Genomic DNA, 11573 nt, shown 5'->3' on the forward strand with positions numbered 1-11573 from the left:
AGTGACACAGAAGAAGAAGATGGTGCAGCACCTAGTTTATTTTGTCAGATCCCTCTTGCAGGGGGCTAGATCAAGATACTCTGGTGTGCAGAAGTTGCTCTTCGGCCTCCTTATGGCCTCGAGGAAGTTGTGCCACTATTTTCAGGCACATGAGATCACCGTCATCACTCGCTTCCCATTGCAACGTCTCTTGCACCACCCAGATGCAACCGGAAGGATTGTGGAGTGGGGGCTGGAACTGTCAAGCTTTGGTCTCAGGTTTGAAAGAACTTTAACAATTCAGAGTAGATCCATGGCGGAGTTCACTGCAGAATGGACCTCAACGCCTGACGAGAAAATTCAAGAGACCACTCTCCCCGGCAAGGAAACAAGCCGTGACTGGATTATGTACTTTGATGGGGCTTTCTCGCTGCAAGGCGCCGGTGCTGGTGTGCTACTTGTCGCACCCACCGGAGAGCACCTCAAGTATGTAGTCTAGATGCACTTTCCCCGTGAGAGATCAGCAAATAACACTACAGAGTATGAGGGACTGCTTGCCGGTCTTACGATCACAGCAGACCTTGGAATTGCGAAACTCATCGTCAAAGGTGATTCACAGCTTGTCGTCAATAAAGTTAATAAGGATTATCAGAGCCCGTTGATGGAAGCTTAAGTAGATGAAGTGAGGAAGTTGGAAGAGCGTTTTGATGGTCTGCAAGCAGAGCATGTTCCCCGAGCAGAGAACAGCATTGCTGATGACCTATTAAAACGTGTTGCCCTCAAGTGACCTGTGGAGCCAGGGACTTTTGTGCTCCAACTGACTCAACCATCCGTTGAACCATCAGCAAGGCAGAATAAGCGAAGAAAGTTGAGCCCGGGCAAGTACTTTTCCTCTGAGCTCCCAGGAGTCGCCGACAACGAAGTTGCCGGGGACGACGCCAAGCTTGCCGGGGAGCAACAGGCTCCGGCAGGGCCTCAATCCCTTGCTGTAGAGACAACTGCTCCCATGGCAGAAGACATGCCTTTCGTCCTTGCCGTCGAGCCTCAAGCTCCAGCATGGGCATAACATGTCATCTAGTTCCTCTAGACAGGAGAACTCCCTGAGGAGCAGGAAGAAGCGGAGAAAGTAGCCCGTCGGTCTAACATGTACCAGTTTGTGGATGATGTCCTGTACAGAAAAAGATCGAACAACGTTAAATTGAAGTGCATTCCTCGGGAGCACGGACTGGAGCTGCTGGCGGAGATACATGGAGGCATATGTGGCTCTCACATAGGATCAAGGGCTCTTGCCAGCAAGGCTTTCCGGCAAGGTTTCTTTTGGCCCACTGCCCTCCAGGATGCAACTTCACTAGTAACCAAGTCTGAAGTGTGTCAGTTCCATTCAAATAAACTCCATCAGCCAGCCCAAGCTCTTCAGACGATCCCTCTCTCCTGGCCATTTTCAGTCTGGGGGCTTGACATATCGGGCCCTTTTCCCCATGCTATCAGGGGCTTTGAGTACTTGTATGTCACAATCGACAAGTTCACAAAGTGGCCGGAAGTGGAGGCAGTGAGAAAGGTGACAACATAGTCGGCTGTCAAGTTCTTCAAAGGACTAGTTTGCCGTTTTGGTGTGACAAATTGAGTCATCATCGACAACAGCACACAGTTCACGAGCCGCACCTTCATGTAGTATATCAAAGACCTCGGCCGCAAAATCTATTTTGCTTGTGTTGCTCATCCGAGAAGCAACGACCAGGAAGAAAGGGCAAATGCTGAAGTGCTGCGGGGCCTCAAAACAAGGACTTTTGACATGCTGCACAAGTGCGGAAGACGCTGGATTGGTGAGTTGCCGACAGTTCTTTGGTCAATCAGGACGACACCAAATCGAGCCACCGGCCAAACGCCCTTCTCCCTGGTGTACGGGGCAGAAGCAGTTCTCCCCATAGAACTCATATACGGGTCGCCTCGAGTGCTCGCTTATGATCAGCTTGAGCAAGAGCAGTTACAGCAAGATGATGCTACGCTCCTTGAGGAAGATCGTCTTCAGGCTGCTGTGCAAGCTACGCGCTACCAGCAAGCCTTACGCCGCTACCATAGCCGCAAGGTTCACGCTCGAAGCCTTGAGGAAGGAGACCTTGTTCTTCGGTGCGTTCAGTCAGCCAAGAATTCCAACAAGTTGACGCCAAAGTGGGAAGGCCCTTATCGAGTAATACAAGTCACCAGGCCTGGCACAGTCTGCCTGGAGACCGAAGATGACATTCTAGTGAGCAACTCCTGGAATATCGAACATCTTCGCAAGTTTTACACATGAGGCGTGGTTGCCGGGTCCCCGGGCAACCCCTTTTTTTGTACTAGCCTTGCCGGCAAGGCATATAACCCTATGTACAGAGCCAGGCACAGACCCTGTGCGCAGTTCAATAAGTTTAAGTATGTACAGTTCTTGTTCATTTTCATGTTTATATATATGCATGCATGTCCAAGATATTGTACTACATTTGTTTCCAGCAAGTACTGATGAACCGCCAAGGTTCCATGTCCCTATTTTCTCTTCTTTCTTTTTCTGAAGGATGGAAGGTTCCCTCGCATACAAATTTGACGGGGGGATGATGGTATGGAGTGTGGACGCCAATAGGCAAAGTTCGAACTGGCATCTTCCGAGAGAGAGTACAACAGTGAAAAGCTAAGTTGTGAAACCTTGAGTAAATTTATTTTAAATATGAGGTTATTTTTCCTGAACAATTTCAGTCTTGTATGGAAAACCTGCACGCGAAGGAACCTTGTCGCGATTGGTTGCGCCCTTGCTCTATTTCGAGTCCGCTCAACAGTCCAAGTGGCTGCACTAAGAATGACAAGGTATCTTGCCGGCCGCGGCACCCCCAGCAAGCTGCTAAGGATCCGTTCGTCAAAGCGCTCGAGGCAAGGGTGCGCACACCAGCAAGCTTTTCCCAGTAAAGCGTAGGGTACATGCCATACATGGAGAAATCATATGAGAAAGATAGCATGCATACACCCAAAACATAGCAAGTTATATTACATTAGTGGTTGCCATAGTTCTAACTTAAGATAAATTGTCTTGGGTGCGAGTCCATGGCGGCAAGAAGAAGCTAAGCGGCTAGTCCCTACGCTGGCCTTCCACCCTCTTGACTTGGTCCACCACATTGACGATAGGCGCGACGAGCTCCTCAAGCGCCTTGCGGTTCGCATCCTCCGGCAAGCTGTCAAGCACTTGGCTGAGGTCGAGGCTGGGGTTCCTGTACGCCACCTTGGTGAGCACCTCGAGAAGCACGACCCAACAAAGCTTGCAGGATTCGTTGTCCAATTGGGTTGCTCAGCCAGTGTGGAGCAGCTTCAGGGCATCAAGAAGGGCCTCGAAGAACATGGCCAGTCTGGCACTCGGAGTTACCCTCTCCTCGTGAGAATACCTGAAACCCGACAAGCCCATGGTGGACAGTTGTCTCGTGAGCCTCTCTGCGACGTTGATGAGGGGCTTAGTCCAGATCCCCATGCTTTTCACATAGTTGTTGTAGGTGGTGGCGGCGCTCTCGAACAGTTTCTTCTCCTCCTGGAGGTCCTTGGCCAGGGCCTTCTCGCGAGCCTTGCTACCCTCAAGGGACTCCTCTAGAGTGGTCAGCTTCTGCTTCAAATGGGCAATGGATTCATTGGCGGCAAAGATCTGTTTGGTCTTGTCAGAGATGGTGGTCTGCAACTCCGCCAAGGTATAGGCAGTTTTGTCATTATCGCTTTTGAGCGTTGAGACCACCTTGTCATGCTTCTCCAGATCCAGCTTCGGCTTCTCCACCTTCCCATCCAGATCACTCTTGGGGGCCTCTGCAGCTTTGGCGGCATTGACGGATTCCCTCAGCTTGTCGGCATAATCCAACACCAGGGCGTCAAGCGCTTTCTTGTGCTCCTGCTCCAGCTCTTGGGTCCGCTGCACGACAAGCTTCTCAATCTCCTCGTCCTTGCCGTGGATCTTGGTGGAAGTGCCTCCTCGCGAGCGGCAAGGTCCTCTTCTTGAGCATCGAGCAGGACGCGGTGTTCCCTTAGTTGGGCATCGTCCTTGGCGGCCTGTTGAGCGGCCTCCTCTTGCACCTTCTCAACATCGGACTGCTTTAGAAGGACCTCATTCCAACTTTAGCTCAGCTGCTCCCGACCAGTCTTTAGCTCTTGCCAGGCCTCGGCAAACTAGACCTACACCTGCTCAACACGCTTTTGAAGGTCTGCCTCTGTCGTGTCGACAACTGCTGCCCTAGAGTCCAGCTTCTCCTTGCGGGTATGGTGAAGAGCCTGAAGCTTCTAGAAGTTGTTGCTCATGGCCTGGAGGAGCTGGTCTTCTTTGGATTCGCTGCTGCTAGCACTCGGCTCGCCAACAACCTTGAGCCCGACAGCAGCGATGACTTCTTCGTCAAAAGCCTCCCTTTTTGGCGGCGCTTGGATCCCTAGGTCAGGGAGCAAGGACACATACCCGGATGGGGATTACCGCGAGAAGTGGGACGAGTGGTGGGGCAGATGGTGTTGGATCATGGAGGAAGAGATGCATCCGTTCTTCTCACTCCGCAACCGAGGCCGACCCGCGGCAATGGCTGGAGCACCCACGACCCTCAGGAAAAGAAGCTCGCAATCTTCATCAACAGGATCCATCGCCTCAAGGCTGCCGGGCTCACCATTGAAATGGTTGGCGCTGATTTCCTCCGCCGCCACATCGCCCCTGCAGAACAAGGGGAGACCAGCTTAGGATTATCGGAACGCAGTGGATATCATGAGGCTGCGCCTCGGCTTAAACAACAACTGGACGGTCCTTCAACACGCAGCCCTCTGCCACAAGCTGTTCAAGCCGGACGACACCTTCAAGCTGCCGGCAAGCGTTGTCCCTCTGTGCAATAACTCTGCGCTGAAATCAATCATCACCATCATGTCGGTGTTCAATGCTCATGGTCTTAACCAAATCTGGGTCGAGCCATCCATGGAGCGAGCACAGGAGTTCTTCGACAACTTGTCAGAGAAGGCCATCCGGGAAGAGACGAGCCTCATCCGTGACACCACTGACGAAGAGTTGGCGTACATCGCTAATATGTCTCCAACGTATCTATAATCTATGAAGTATTCATGCCATGTTTACAACAATTTTATATGGTTTTGGTATGATTTGCATGGAACTAACCCGGACTGACGCTATTTTCAGTAGAACTACCGTGGTGTTGTTTTTTGTGCAGAAATGAAAGTTCTCCAAATGAGCTGAAACTTTTTGACAATTTTTTTGGAACAAAAGAGACCCCTGAAGCTTCGTGGGAGGACCAAAAGGTGAAGGAGTAGGGCACAAGACACCGGGTTACCTGGGCCCTTGCCCGTGCCTCGGTGGGTTGTGCTCACCTCAAGGCCCATCTTGACGTGAGACCGATGCCAAAAATTCCTATAAATAGAGAAACCATCAGAAATAGCCCTAGATCAGAAGTTCCGCCGCTGCAAGGCTCTGTAGCCACCGATAACCAATCTAGACCCTATTCCGGCACCCTGCCAGAGGGCGGAATCATCTCCGGTGGCCATCTTCATCATCCCGACGGCCACCATGATGAGGAGGGAGTAGTCCATCCTCGGGGCTGAGGGTTTGTAGCAGTAGCTATGTGTTTAATCTCTTTCTCTCTCTCTCTCATGTTCTTGAGATGTCACGATCTTGATGTATCGCAAGCTTTGTTAATATAGTCGGATCATATGGTGTTTTCCCCTCTCTACCTTGTTGTGATGATTTGAGTTTTTCCCTTTGAGATTTCGCTGTTATAGGATAGAATACTTTTATGGATTTGAGAACACTTGATATATGTCTTGCAATTGAATACTCGTGGTGACAACGTGGTATCGTATTGATTCACTTTATATATGTTTTGGCACTCAACTCGTGGATTCTCGAGGTGACATTGGGTTAACCTATGCATAGGGGTTGATGCACGTTCTTTGGTGGCGCCGTTGCCGGGGAGGTGAGTGCATGAAGGTATATCTTTGGATCTTGCAACTGAATCTTTTAGTTTCTTGTTTTATCACTAGTTTGGTTTATAAAAGAAAACTACATAAAAATGGAATTGAGGTTGCATCATATTATTGACCATCTTTATAATATCTTTCTTGAAAATGATGGATCGGAAAATTGTGCTAAATTGTTAGAAGAAGAACTCAGTAAAATGTTTGGCACAAAATATTTGAATGATGAACATGATTGCAATGTTGCTAGTATGAATTCTATGAATATCCATGATGTTAATGATATGCAAAGCTCTAAGCTTGGCGATGCTATGTTTGATGAAGATGATATTTTTAGTCCCCCAAGATTTGATGTGAAAATTTGTTATAATGATTGCATGCCTCCTATTTATGATGATTATAATGGTGAAAGTGGATTCGGAGAGGTCATGACTTTATTTAGTGATGAATCCACCATTTTGGATGAGGGTTCAATTGACTATGATAAAAAAATTGCTATATATGATTATTATGGTGATGACATGTATGCTATAAAAATAATGATAACCACAAAACTTGTCATCATGATTTTAATTTTCACTCTCATGATAGTTATTTTGTTGAGTTTGCTCCCACTACTATTGATGAGAAGAAATTTTCTTATGTGGAGAGTAACAAAATTTCTATGCTCATGAAAAGAATGCTTTATGTGATAGATATATTGTTGAATTCATTCATGATGCTACAGAAAATTATTATGAGAGAGGAACATATGCTTTTACATATTGCAATAATATCAAGTTCCCTCTCTTTGTGTTGAAGGTTTTGAAGTTGCACTTGTTTTCCTTCCTATGCTAGTTGATTCTTGCTCCCATAAATTGTTTGCTCACAAAATCCCTATGCATAGGAAGTGGGTTAGACTTAAATGTGCTAGTCATATCCTTCAGGATGCTCTCATTATATTTCAATTCTTATCTTTTATGTGAGCATCATTGAAATCACCATGCCTAGCTAAAAGGCATTAAAGAAAAGCACTTGTTGGGAGACAAAACAACACTTTTAACTACTGCTTTTCTGTGTTCACATGATTATGCTACTGTAGTAATCATGTTTTATTGCTTTTGTTTCAATAAAGTGCCAAGTAAAGCCTTTGGGATAGTGTGGATGCTAGTTGACTTGAATCTATGCAAAAACAAAAACTTTTGCGCTCATTCCAGGAATTTTCAAAATTCACTGGAACGTGCTTTTGATCTAAATTTCTTACAGGTGATAGATATACAAAATTCTCTATGTTGTCCTAATGTTTCAGAATTTTTGGAGTTGCAGAAGTATGGTTGGAGTACATATTACTTCAGACTGTTCTGTTTCTGATAGATTCTGTTTTCAATGCATAGTTTGCTTGTTTCCTAGTTTCTATGGCTTATATTGCTTAATATAAATTGTGGAAATGATATGCTATAGTAGGCATTGTGTGGAAATAATTATGAATCTAGTCTTTGAGAGTACCAAAGTTAAATGGTTTGCTCTTTATCATACTAACCTATCTCACAAAGTTCCGTTAAGTTTTGTGTGATTGAAGTTTTCAAGTTTTGGGTGAGATGTCGATATGAGGAGAATAAGGAGTGACAAGACCCTAATCTCGGGGATGCCCAAGGCACCCCAAGGTTGTCGGATATTGGGTTTCGGCAAAAGCCTTAAGGTTCAAACTCTGGGGTGCGCTCGAAGATCTTCCCCCTACCGTTGCACGTCCCAACGCCTCGCTGAGAATCTAAGCTACACGATGAACACAAGGGACACAAGGTTTATACTGGTTCGGGCCACCGTTGTGGTGTAATACCCTACTCTAGTGTGTGGTGTGGTGGATTGCCTCAGGGGCTGATGATGAACAGTACAGAGGAAGAACAGCCTCGCGAGAGGTGTTCTTGGGCTTGTGCGGTGTTCTACTTGGGTGAGTTTGATCGCCTCTGGATCTGATGAGAACTCTATGATCCGCCCCTCTACTGTGGTGGCTATCCCTATATATAGATGCCCTGATCCTCTTCCCAAATATTGAGCGGGAAGGGATCCAACAACGGCCATTTTGAAGGGGAACATCTAGTACAAGTTATCCTGACTAAAGTTGGTCTTTGGCTGCCAAAGGCACTGGCGATGACACCGTCTTGGGCTCCACGATGACCTCCGTCCTGCCGCTCTGCTGGTCTTGGTCCCGTTGCACCGAAATGGTAACCTTTGCTTGATGCCTCGGTACTCCGCGCCTGCGCTTGCCCCCTTTGCACCAAAGAGGAAACGAGGACACTACGCAGGCAGGCGCCCGCCTGGTCTCGATCGTCATGGCTTGCGTCATGGGCACCACGCGAGGTACTCCTGCCTTGATCTCTCCGCCTCCTCGCGAGCCTACCTGATGAGGCCGTTCCTGAGGAAGTCTTGCGTCGTCCGCCCCGCGAGGCTTGGCCCCTCGCGAGGGTCTTGAGCTTGAGTTGATGAAGATGGGCCATACTGGGCCACCCCTTGAGCCATGCCGCAGGCCGCAGGCAGGCAAGTCTGGGGACCCCCGTTCCCAGAACGCCGATAGTAGCCCCCGGGCCCAAGGCGCGCTTGGACTTGGCTTAGCAACTAAGCGAAATGGCAAGCGCGGAGCACCGCGGGACCCAACAGCCTGCGGCCTTGGTCACGCATGGCGGTTGATTGGACGTGGGTGTCTCCGCTTCCCCTTGCTGCCTCGGCAACTGCCCAATTTGATGAGTCCGTGCTGCATGCAAAAAGAGTCATGATTACCTGCGATCATGGTGGCTGACGTTTGGCCTCCCTGTGGTTATAAATGTGGGAGGTCGCAGGCCCCCGCTACACATCTCCCTTCCCCCACTTGCTTCTTCTTCCTCCCTGCTCCAGTCGCCCGTCGTGTCCCATGGCGCCGATGAAGAGGTTCTCGGCTGCGGAGAAGGGGAAAACTCGCCGGGAAGGGCCTGACTCCCCTCCGCCCAAGCACGGCCGAGGTCGCCCCCGTAAGCACCCTGCGACTCCTATGGTGGCTCCTCGTGGTCGCGGCGGTGGTCCCTCGCGTGGTGGCGGCCGCCCGGTGGGTGAGGGAAGTCGCGTTGTGGCCGCGAGGCCTCCTAGGCCGCGCTTCCACTCGGCAGAGGTGCTGCCGGAGTTTGTCCTGTGGTCGGCGGATCCGGCTGGCAACTGGATCCAGCTTCCCTGCTTCTTCGCCAGCGAACTCTCCACTGGCGCCCCTGGCGGCCTTTGGCTAGCTCCAGGTGGACGGCTACTATAGCAGGGATTCTTGGGTCTCGGTGGAGATCTCCGTCCCCGGGAACATAGCCTTGGTCCACGGCTGGCAGACGTTTGCCCGTGCGCGCAGCCTAGGCCGGCGGTGCACCCTGCACTTCAAGTTTGACGGCGACGCGACCCTCTATGTGAGGGTGTTCGAAGAAGACAGCCGCCGTGTCGGGTGCTGCCCTAAAGACGATGACGGCGATCAGGTGCTGGGACTTGGTGACGGCCGCAACGAGGACGAAGGCGAGCCCGCTGCCGGCGGCGCCCGCAACTCGCCAAGCTTCAGCGGCTCCCCCTCTGGTGACAGCTCCTCCAGCGGTGGCCGCGATCAACCATTGTGCCGCCGCGCCCGCTACGAGGGTGGTAGCGGGTCATCCCGCCGTCATGCCTCGGTGAAGCGTGAGGAGGAGTCTGATTGAGCTCAGGAGTTGTAGGACCTTGAAGTATGTCTAGAGGCGGGGTGATTAGACTACTTGACCAATTAAAATCTTAACCTTTTCCCAATTTGAGAGTTTGGCAGATTTTAGCTATCTTAGGACAAGTCAAGCAATCATCACACAATTCAAGCAAGCATGCAAAGAGTATATAGGCAGCGGAAATTAAAGCATGCAACTTGCAAGAAAGTAAAGGGAAGGGTTTGGAGGATTCAAACGCAATTGGAGACATGGATGTTTTGGGCGTGGTTCCGATAGGTGGTGCTATTGTACATCCACGTTGATGGAGACTTCAACCCACGAAGGGTAACGGTTGCGCGAGTCCACAAAGGGCTCCACCCACGAAGGGTCCACGAAGAAGCAACCTTGTCTATCCCACCATGGTCATCGCCCACGAAGGACTTGCCTCACTAGCGGTAGATCTTCACGAAGTAGGCGATCTCCTTGCCCTTACAAACTCCTTGGTTCAACTCCACAATCTTGTCGGAGGCTCCCAAGTGACACCTAGCCAATCTAGGAGACACCACTCTCCAAGAAGTAACAAATGGTGCATTGATTATGAACTCCTTGCTCTTGTGCTTCAAATGATAGTCTCCCCAACACTCAACTCTCTCTCATAGGATTTGGATCTGGTGGAAAGAAGATTTGAGTGGAAAGCAACTTGGGGAAGGCTAGAGATCAAGATTCATATGGTAGGAATGGAATATCTTGGCCTCAACACATGAGCAGGTGGTTCTCTCTCAGAAATGGTAAGTTAGAAGTGTAGGTTCTTTCTGATGGCTCTCTCCACGAATGAAGAGGAGGTGGAGGGGTATATATAGCCTCCACACAAAATCTAACCGTTACACACAATTTACCAAACTCGGTGGGACCGAGTCAACAAACTCGGTCGGACCGATTTAGCAAACCTAGTGACCGTTAGGATTTTCGGTGGGACTGACATGCAACTCGGTAAGACCGATTCGGTTAGGGTTAGGGCATAACGTAATCTCGGTAAGACCGATTACACAAACTCGGTAAGACCGATTTTGGTAATAAGCTTTCCGGAGAGTTGGTCAGGTAAACTCGGTGGGACCGATTTGCTCTTTTCGGTGAGACCGAAATGTTACAAAAGGGAAACAGAGAATTTACATTGCAATCTCGGTGGGACCGATCACTCACTTCGGTTAGATCGAAACGTTACGAAGGGAAACACAGAGATTACAATCCCATCTCGGTGAGACCGAGATCCCTATCGGTAAGACCGATTTGCCTAGGGTTTGTGGCAGTGGCTATGACATTCAAACTCGGTGGTGCCGGATAGAAAGAATCAGTGTGACCGATTTTGGATTTAGGTTTAGGTCATTTGTGGATGTGAGAAAGTAGCTGAGGGTTTTTGGAGCATATCACTAAGCACATGAAGCAAGAGGCTCATTAAGCAACACCTCATCCCTCCTTGATAGTATTGGCTTTTCCTATAGAATCTATGTGATCTTGGATCACTAAAATGTAAAATGAAGAGTCTTGAGCTTTTGAGCTTGAGCCAATCCTTTGTCATTAGTATTTTGAGGGATCCACTTTCATCATCCATGCCATGCCATTCATTGAGCTTTCCTGAAATATTTGTCTTGGAATAGCATTAGCTCAATGAGCTATATGTTGTTCTGAATTACCAAAACCACCTAGGGATAGTTGCACTTTCAATCTCCCCCTTTTTGGTAATTGATGACAACATATAGATCAAAGCTTCGACAAATGATAATAAGATTAAAACATCGTCGCTTTGAAAAGTATGCGATAAGCAAGAGCTCCCCCTAAATTTGTGCATAGTTTAAGATTTTCTTTGGACTGCAAATGCACAAGGAATTAGGCTCATGGGTTACTCTTCCATGTCACATACATCTTGGTGGAGCGCTCAAAATGATAAAGATTGAATACATGCACTCATCACCAAGCAAAGTGAATGATCAC

The sequence above is a fragment of the Triticum aestivum genome, chromosome 5B (assembly GCF_018294505.1).
Source record: "Triticum aestivum cultivar Chinese Spring chromosome 5B, IWGSC CS RefSeq v2.1, whole genome shotgun sequence".
NCBI classification, from domain to species: Eukaryota; Viridiplantae; Streptophyta; class Magnoliopsida; order Poales; family Poaceae; genus Triticum; species Triticum aestivum.